Source organism: Arachis stenosperma, chromosome 9, assembly GCF_014773155.1.
Source record: "Arachis stenosperma cultivar V10309 chromosome 9, arast.V10309.gnm1.PFL2, whole genome shotgun sequence".
In the NCBI taxonomy this organism is placed as follows: domain Eukaryota; kingdom Viridiplantae; phylum Streptophyta; class Magnoliopsida; order Fabales; family Fabaceae; genus Arachis; species Arachis stenosperma.
This window is the reverse complement of record NC_080385.1, coordinates 38,066,528-38,076,129: the sequence shown is the minus strand read 5'-3', so window position 1 is coordinate 38,076,129 and position 9,602 is coordinate 38,066,528. Positions and strand designations below refer to the sequence as shown.

Genomic DNA, 9,602 nt, shown 5'->3' with positions numbered 1-9,602 from the left:
CATAAAAACCAAAAATATTTGATGTTTCTTGCTTGAGTCTAGTGTCTCATCTTAAGTTTGGTGTCAATTGCATGCATTCATTCATGTGTCTTAAGGATCTTCAAGTAATTCTTGATGATTTCTTACTCTAATCTTTGAATTCTTTTGACTTGAGTGTTTATGTGTCTCATATAGTGTCAGTAGTATACAAACTGCTAAGTTTGGTGTCTTGCATGCATTGTTATTTGATTCTTGTTGCATTTTGATTATTAAAAATCCAAAAATATTTTTTATTTGTGTCTTTTCAAGTCAATAATACAAAGAATTGAAGATTCAGAACATACTGCAGAGGAATTATACAGAAAAAGCTGGGCGTTCAAAACGCCCAGTGAAGAAGGACAGATTGGCGTTTAAACGCCAGCCAGGGTGCCTAGCTGGGCGTTTAACGCCCAAAAGGGTGTAGTTTTGGGCGTTAAACGCCAGAATGGATACCATTCTGGGCGTTTAACGCCAGGATGGTGCTAGGGGGAAGATTTTGTTTTCAAAATCAATTTTTTTCAAATTTTCTAAGTTTTTCGAAATCAAATCTTTTCCAAATCATATCTTTTCAATCAAATGTTTTCAAAATCAATTTCTTTCCTTTTTCAAGGATACTTACTAACAATTAATGATTTGATTGAACATTTCAAATTTGTTGCCTTTTCTGTTGAGAAAGGTTTAATGTTTGAATCATATCTTTTCTTGTTAGGCAAGTCATTAATTTTCAAAATCATATCTTTTTAAAATTGTTTTCAACTCAAATCTTTTCAATCATGTCTTTTAATCACATCTTTTTCAAAATAAGTTTTCAATCAAATCTTTTTAACTTCTAATTTCAAAATCTTTTTCAAAAATCACTTGATTTCTTTTCCACTTGAATTTTCGAAAATTATCAATCAATTTTTCAAAATGTTTTTGACATCTTTTTAATTAATTTTCGAAAATTCTCTTCTCTTCCTCCCACATCCTTCTATTTATGGAGCACCACTCCTTCTTAATGCACAATTCGAATTCTATCTAATCAAGTTCGAATTCTCCTTCTTCTTTCTTCTATTTTTTCTTTTCCTCTGACACCTCAAGGAATCTCTATACTGTGACATAGAGGATTCCATATTTTCTTGTTCTCTTCTCTTTCATATGAGCAGGAGCAGAGACAAAGGCATTCTTGTTGAAGCTGACCCTGAACCTGAAAGGACCTTGAAGCGAAAGCTAAGAGAAGCTAAGGCACAACTCTCTGCTGAGGACCTGACCGAATTCTTCAAAGAAGAAGAACCCATGGCAGCCGAAAACAACAACAATGCCAACAATGCAAGGAAGGTGCTGGGTGACTTTACTGCACCTACTCCCGACTTCTATGGGAGAAGCATCTCTATCCCTGCCATTGGAGCAAACAACTTTGAGCTTAAGCCTCAGTTAGTTTCTCTAATGCAACAGAATTGCAAGTTCCATGGACTTCCAATGGAAGATCCTCATCAGTTTTTAGCTGAGTTCTTGCAAATCTGTGACACAGTCAAGACTAATGGGGTTGACCCTGAGGTCTACAGACTTATGCTATTCCCTTTTGCTATAAGAGACAGAGCTAGAATATGGTTGGACTCACAACCTAAAGATAGCCTGGACTCTTGGGAAAAGCTAGTCAATGCCTTCTTGGCAAAGTTCTTTCCACCTCAAAAATAGAGTAAGCTTAGAGTGGAAGTCCAAACCTTCAGACAGAAGGATGGAGAATCCCTCTATGAAGCTTGGGAAAGATACAAACAATTAATCAGAAAATGTCCCTCAGACATGCTTTCTGAATGGAGCATCATAGGTATTTTCTATGATGGTCTCTCTGAACTATCCAAGATGTCCTTGGATAGCTCTGCTGGAGGATCTCTTCATCTGAAGAAGACGCCTACAGAAGCTCAAGAGCTCATTGAAATGGTTGCAAATAACCAATTCATGTACACTTCTGAAAGGAATCCTGTGAACAATGGGACAAGTCAGAAGAAAGGAGTTCTTGAGATTGATACTCTGAATGCCATATTGGCTCAAAACAAGATATTGACTCAACAAGTCAATTTGATTTCTCAAAGTCTGTCTGGAATGCAAAATGCACCAAGCAGTACTAAGGATGCTTCATCTGAGGAAGAAGCCTATGATCCTGAGAACCCTTCAATGGAAGAGGTGAATTACCTAGAAGAACCCTATGGAAACACCTATAATTCTTCATGGAGAAATCACCCAAATTTCTCATGGAAGAATCAAGAGAAACCTCAACAAAGTTTCAACAACAACAATGGTGGAAGAAACAGGTTTAGCAATGGCAAACCTTTTCCATCATCTTCTCAGCAACAGACAGAGAATTCTAAGCAGAACCCCTCTGACTTAGCAACCATGGTCTCTGATCTAATCAAAACCACTCAAAGTTTCATGACAGAAACAAGATCCTCTATTAGGAATTTGGAGGCACAAGTGGGACAGCTGAGCAAGAAAGTTACTGAACTCCCTCCAAGTACTCTCCCAAGCAATACAGAAGAAAATCCAAAAGGAGAGTGCAAAGCCATAACCATGGCCGAATATGGAGAGGAAATAGAGGAGGTGGACGCCACTGAGGAAAGCCTCAATGGGCGTGCATCAACCTCCTCTGAGTTCCCCAATGAGGAACCATGGGAATCTGAGGCTCAAAATGAGACCATAGAGATTCCATTAGACTTACTTCTGCCATTCATGAGCTCTGATGAATATTCTTCCTCTGAAGAGGATGAGTATGTCACTGAAGAGCAAGTTGCTAAATACCTTGGAGCAATCATGAAGCTAAATGACAAGTTATTTGGAAATGAGACTTGGGAGACTGAACCTCCTTTGCTCACCAAAGAACTGGATGACTTGTCTAGGCAGAAATTACCTCAAAAGAGACAAGATCCTGGGAAGTTTTCCATACCTTGTACCATAGGCACCATGACCTTCAAGAAGGCTCTGTGTGACTTAGGGTCAAGTGTAAACCTCATGCCTCTCTCTGTAATGGAGAAGCTAGGGATCATTGAGGTACAAGCTGCAAGAATCTCACTAGAGATGGCAGACAACTCAAGAAAACAAGCTCATGGACTTGTAGAGAATGTTTTGGTGAAAGTTGAAGACCATTACATCCCTACTGATTTCATAGTCCTAGAGACTGGGAAGTGCATGGATGAATCCATCATCCTTGGCAGACCCTTCCTAGCCACAGCAAAGGCTGTGATTGATGTTGATGGAGGTGAACTGATCATTCAAGTGAATGAAAAATCCTATGTGTTTAAGGCTCAAGGATATCCCTCTGTCATCATGGAGAAGAAGCATGAAGAGCTTCTCTCAAATCAGAGACAAACAGAGCCCCCACAATCAAACTCTAAGTTTGGTGTTGGGAGGCCACAACCAAACTCTAAGTTTGGTGTTGAACCCCCACATTCAAACTCTAAGTTTGGTGTTGGGAGGTTCCAACATTGCTCTGAGTATCTGTGAGGCTCCATGAAGAGCCCTCTGTCAAGCTACTGACATTAAAGAAGCGCTTGTTGGGAGGCAACCCAATGATTATATTTTATATATTTCTCTTTGTTATTTTATGTTTTTTGTAGGTTGATGATCATAAGAAGTCACAAAATCCATTAAAAAAGCAAAAACAGAATGAAAAACAGGAAGAAAAACAGCACACCCTGGAGGAAGAACCCACTGGCGTTTAAACGCCAGTGAGGCTAGCAGTTGGGCGTTTAACGCCCAGTCTGGCACCATTCTGGGCGTTTAACGCCAGAAAGGGGCACCAGACTGGCGTTAAACGCCAGAAAAGGGCAAGAACCTGGCATTAAACGCCAGGAATGGGCACCAGCCCGGCGTTTAACGCCAGAAATGGCTCAAAACGTGATTTTGAGCAACATTTGGTGCAGGGATGACTTTTCCTTGACACCACAGGATCTGTGGACCCCACAGGACCCCCACCTACCCCACCAACCTCACCCTTCTAATTCAAACCACTTTCCCTCCCAAACCCACCCATAATGGCCGAACCATATCACCCCCTCTCTCCTATAAATACTCTTCTTCACTCCTTCATTTTCACACAACCTTAAAAATACTTCTCCCCCTCTTTGGCCGAATACACTAAGCCATTCCCTTCTTCCTCATTTCTTCTTCTTCTACTCTCTTCTTTCTTCTTTTGCTCGAGGACGAGCAAACCTTTTAAGTTTGGTGTGGTAAAAGCGTTGCTTTTTCGTTTTTCCATAACCATTTATGGCATCCAAGGCCGGAGAAACCTCTAGAAAGAGGAAAGGGAAGGCAAAAGCTTTCACCTCCGAGTCATGGGAGATGGATAGATTCATCTCAAGGGTGCATCAAGACCACTTCTATGAAGTTGTGGCCTTGAAGAAGGTGATCCCCGAAGTCCCCTTTTCACCAAAAAAGGGTGAATATCCGGAGATCCGCCATGAGATCCGAAGAAGAGGTTGGGAAGTGCTTACCAACCCCATTCAACAAGTCAGAATCTTGATGGTTCAAGAGTTCTATGCCAATGCATGGATCACTAAGAACCATGATCAAAGTGTGAACCCGGATCCAAAGAATTATCTTACTATGGTTCGGGGGAAATACTTGGATTTTAGTCCGGAAAATGTAAGGTTAGCATTCAACTTGCCCATGATGCAAGGAGATGAACATCCTTACACTAGAAGGGTCAACTTTGATCAAAGGTTGGACCAAGTCCTCACAGTCGTATGTGAAGAGGGCGCACAATGGAAGAGAGATTCAAGAGGGAAGCCGGTTCAATTGAGAAGGCATGACCTCAAGCCCATGGCTAGAGGATGGTTGGAGTTCATCCAACGCTCAATCATTCCCACTAGCAACCGGTCCAAAGTGACTCTAGACCGGGCCATTGGTGGACGAAATTGTGATCACTGTTCTTTTCAAGTTGTTTGTCTTTGTATGACTTTATTCAATAATTGTCCTTATTTGAAGTCACAACTCCGTTCAACTAACCAGCAAGTGTACTGGGTCGTCCAAGTAATAACCTTACGTGAGTAAGGGTCGAATCCACAGAGATTGTTGGTATGAAGCAAGCTATGGTCACCTTGCAAATCTCAGTTAGGGAGATTAAAGAGTAATTGTGATTATCATTAAATAAAAAGGAATAATAAAAGGGATAGAAATACTTATGCAGATTCATTGGTAGGAATTTCAGATAAGCGGAATGGAGATGCTGTAGAGCTCACGGACGCCTGCTCTCCTATTCCTTCTACTCAATCCTTCTTACTCCTTTCCATGGCAAGCTTTGTATAGGGGTTCACCATCAGCTGTGGCTACTTTCAATCCTCACGGGGAAATATCCTATGCGGCTGTCACTCGCACAGCTAACCGTCTGGAGGCATCACCCATGGTTGATAGCTACATCCCATCCTCGCAGTGAAGCTAATGCCACGCACTCTGTCACAGTACGGCCAATCACCGTTAGTTCCTCCCCTACTGGAATAGAATCCCTCTTTTGCGTCTGTCACTGACGCCCAGCAGGTTACAGGTTTGAAGCACGTCACAGTCATTCATGAACGGAATCCTACTCGGAATACCACAGACAAGGTGAGACTTTCCGGATTCCCAGGATCCTACTCGGAACACAGACAAGTTGGACTTTCCGGATCCAGATGAATGCCGCATCTATCTAGCTTATACCACGAAGATTCTGTTGGGGAATCTAAGAGATACACATTCAAGCCTTGTTGCATGTAGAACGTAAGTGGTTGTCAATCACGCGCGTCCATAGGTGAGAATGATGATGAGAGTTATTAGCTCATCACATTCATGTTCTTGGGTACGAATGAATATCTGGAATAAGAATAAGATAGAGATTTGAATAAAAGAAAATAGAACTTCATTAATCTTTGAGGTACAGCAGAGCTCCACACCCTTAATCTATGGTGTGCAGAAACTCCACCGTTGAAAATACATAAGTGAAAGAGGTCCAGGCATGGCCGAATGGCCAGCCCCCTAAACGTGATCACAGGATAGAAAATACCATCCAGGATGTCTAATACAATAGATAGATGTCCTATATATACTAGACTAGCTACTAGGGTTTACATGAGTAAGTAATTGATGCATAAATTCACTTCCGGGGCCCACTTGGTGTGTGCTTGGGCTGAGCTTGATCAATCCACGTGTAGAGGCATCTCTTGGAGTTGAATTTCGAGTTATGATGTGTTTTGGGCGTTCAACTCCGGATCATGACGTTTTTCTGGCGTTTAACTCCAGAAAGGAGCGTGTACTTGGCGTTCAACGCCAAGTTGCGTCGTCATTCTTCGAATAAAGTATGGACTATTATATATTGCTGGAAAGCCCTGGGTGTGTACTTTCCAACGCCGTTGAGAGCGCGCCATTTGGATGTCTGTAGCTCCAGAAAATCCATTTCGAGTGCAGGGAGGTCAGAATCCAACAGCATCAGCAGTCCTTTTGTCAGCCTTTTTCAGAGTTTTGCTCAAATCCCTCAATTTCAGTCAGAATTACCTGAAATCACAGAAAAACACAAAAACTCATAGTAAAGTCCAGAAATGTGAATTTAACATAAAAACTAAGGAAAACATCCCTAAAAATAGCTCAAACTTACTAAAAACTATATAAAAATAATGCCAAAAAGCGTATAAATTATCCGCTCATCACAACACCAAACTTAAATTGTTGCTTGTCCCCAAGCAACTGAAAATCAAATAGGATAAAAAGAAGAGAATATACTATAAGGTCCAAAATATCAATGAATATTAATTTAATTACATGAGCGGGACTTGTAGCTTTTTGCTTCTGAACAGTTTTGGCACCTCACTTTTTCCTTTGAAGTTCAGAGTGATTGGAATCTTTAGGAACTTAGAATTTCAGATAGTGTTATTGACTTTCCTAGTTAAGCATGTTGATTCTTGAACACAGCTACTTTTGAGTCTTGGCCGTGGCCCTAAGCACTTTGTTTTCCAGTATTACCACCGGATACATAAATGCCACAGACACATAACTGGGTGAACCTTTTCAGATTGTGACTTAGCTTTGCTAGAGTCCCCAGTTAGTGGTGTCCAGAGCTCTTAAGCACACTCTTTAGCTTTAGATCACGACTTTAACCACTCAGTCTCAAGCTTTTCACTTGGACCTTCATGACACAAGCACATGGTTAGGGACAGCTTGATTTAGCCGCTTAGGCCTGGAATTATTTTCCTTGGGCCCTCCTATCCATTAATGCTCAAAGCCTTGGATCCTTGCTTTTACCCTTGCCTTTTGGTTTTAAGGGCTATTGGCTTTTTCTATTGCTCCTTCTTTTTCTATATATACTCTTTTTAGATCTTTTTTTTTTCACTGCTTTTTCTTGCTTCAAGAATCAATTTCATGATTTTTTCAGATCATCAATAACATTTCTCTTTGTTCATCATTCTTTCAAGAGCCAACAATTTTAACACTCATAAACAACAAGATCAAAAGACATATGCACTGTTCATTCATTCATTCAGAAAACAAAAGCATTGTCACCACATCAATATAATTAAACTAAATTCACTAATAATTTCGAAAATTATGCACTTCTTGTTCTTTTGAATTAAAACATTTTTCTTTTAAGAGAGGTGAAGGACTAATGGATTTTATTCATATCTTGAAGGCATGGTTACACACTAATGATCATGAAGTAGAGACACAAAAACATAGATAAACACAATAATTAAAAACCGAAAACAGAGAGAAATAAAGAACAAGGAATGAATCCACCTCTTAGTGGCGTCTTCTTCTTGAAGGACCAATGATGTTCTTCAACTCTTCTATGTCCCTTCCTTGCCTTTGTTGCTCCTCCCTCATTGCTCTTTGATCTTCTTATTCTTGGAGAGTGAGGGCATGTTCATGGTGTTCCACCCTTAGTTGTTCCACATTATGGCTCAAATCCTCTAAAGAGGTACTGAGTTGCTCCCAATAGTGTTGGGAGGGAAGTGCATTCCATGAGGTATTTGTTGATGATGTACTTCCTCATGTTCTCCTTGAGGACCGTGAGGTGCTTCCCTTGCTTGCTCCATCCTTTTCTTGGTGATGGGCTTGTCTTCTTCAATTGAGATATCTCCTTCTATGATGACTCCAGCTGAGTAACATAGATGGCATATGAGGTGGGGGAAGGCTAGCCGTGCCATGTATGAAGGCTTGTCAGCTATTTTGTAGAGTTCATTAGATATGACTTCATGAACCTCTACTTCCTCTCCAATCATGATGCTATGAATCATGATGGCCCGATCCACAGTAACTTCAGATCGGTTGCTTGTAGGGATGATGGATCTTTGAATGAACTCCAACCATCTCTAGCTACAGGCTTGAGGTCCAGTCTTCTTAGTGGACTGGTTTGCCTTTGGAGTCTACTCTCCATTGGGCGCCTTCCACACAAAGTCTACAAGGACTTGGTCCAACCTTTGATTAAAGTGACCCCTTGTGTAGGGGCGTTCATCACCTTGCATGGGTAAATGAAACGCCAACCTCACATTTTCGGACTGAAATCCAAGTATTTCCCCCTAACCATTGTGAGATAATCTTTGGGCTTGGGTTCATACTTGATCATGGTTCCTTGTGATCCATGCATTAGCATAGAACTCTTGAACCATCATATTCCAACTTGTTGCATGGGGTTGGTTATGACTTCCCAACCTCTTCTTGAATCTCATGTCGGATTTCGGATACTCATTCTTCTTGAGTTTGAAAGGGACCTCAGGGATCACCTTCTTCTTTGCCACAACATCATAGAAGTGGTCTTGGTGGCTCTTGGAGATGAATCTCTCCTTCTCCCATGACTCGGAAGTGGAAGCTTTTGCCTTCCTTTTCCTTTTGAGGAAACTCCGGCCTTGGGTGCCATTGATGGTGAATGAAAAATAAAAAGCTTAGGCTTTTTACCACACCAAACTTAAATTTGCTCGTCCTCGAGCAAAAAAGAAAAGAAGGGTAGAAGAAGAAGAAGAGAATATTGAAAGAGAGGGAGAAGAGTGGGTTCGGCTATGTGAGAGAAGAAGGGTTTGTGTTGAGTGAAAATGAAGAAGAAAGGAGAGGTATTTATAGGGAGAGGGGGTGGGTTTCGGCCATTTTGGGTGGGAAAGGGTGGGAAATTGAATTTGAATGTAATGGAGGTAGGTGGGGTGTATGGGGAATAGGGGTTGATGTGAATGGTGAATGGGGTAATTGGGAAGAGGAATTGAGGTGATAGGTGAAGGTTTTGGGAAGTGTGACATTGAGAATGAGATTGGATTAGGAGAGTGTGATTAGGATTAAAAGAAAAGGTAGGTGGGGATCCTGTGGGGTCCACAGATCCTGAGGGGGGATCCTGTGGGGTCCACAGATCTGAGGTGAAAGAAATACCATTCCTTCACATATAGGCATGTAACATGCCTCATGTAACATTCTGGCGTTCAAACGCCCATTGATGCTAGTCTGGGCGTTAAACGCCCATGTTATGCATGTTTCTGGCGTTGAACGCCAGTTTCATGCTTGTTTGGCGTTCAGCGCCAGATTGTCCTCTGTGTGCGTAACCTGGCGTTTAACGCCAGGTTGTTGCTTGTTTTGGGCGTTGAACGCCAGAAAGATGCTGTTTG

The 9,602-nt window shown here is 41.4% G+C and overlaps 1 non-coding gene across 1 annotated transcript; it reads right to left on the bottom strand.

Moving 5' to 3' along the window:
• Nucleotides 1-1,698: 1,698 nt before the first annotated feature.
• On the bottom strand, nt 1,699-1,806 carry LOC130952424 (small nucleolar RNA R71). The gene has a single exon (XR_009074604.1). It is a non-coding gene; the product is annotated as a small nucleolar RNA R71 (small nucleolar RNA).
• Between the last annotated feature and the right edge of the window lie 7,796 nt (nt 1,807-9,602).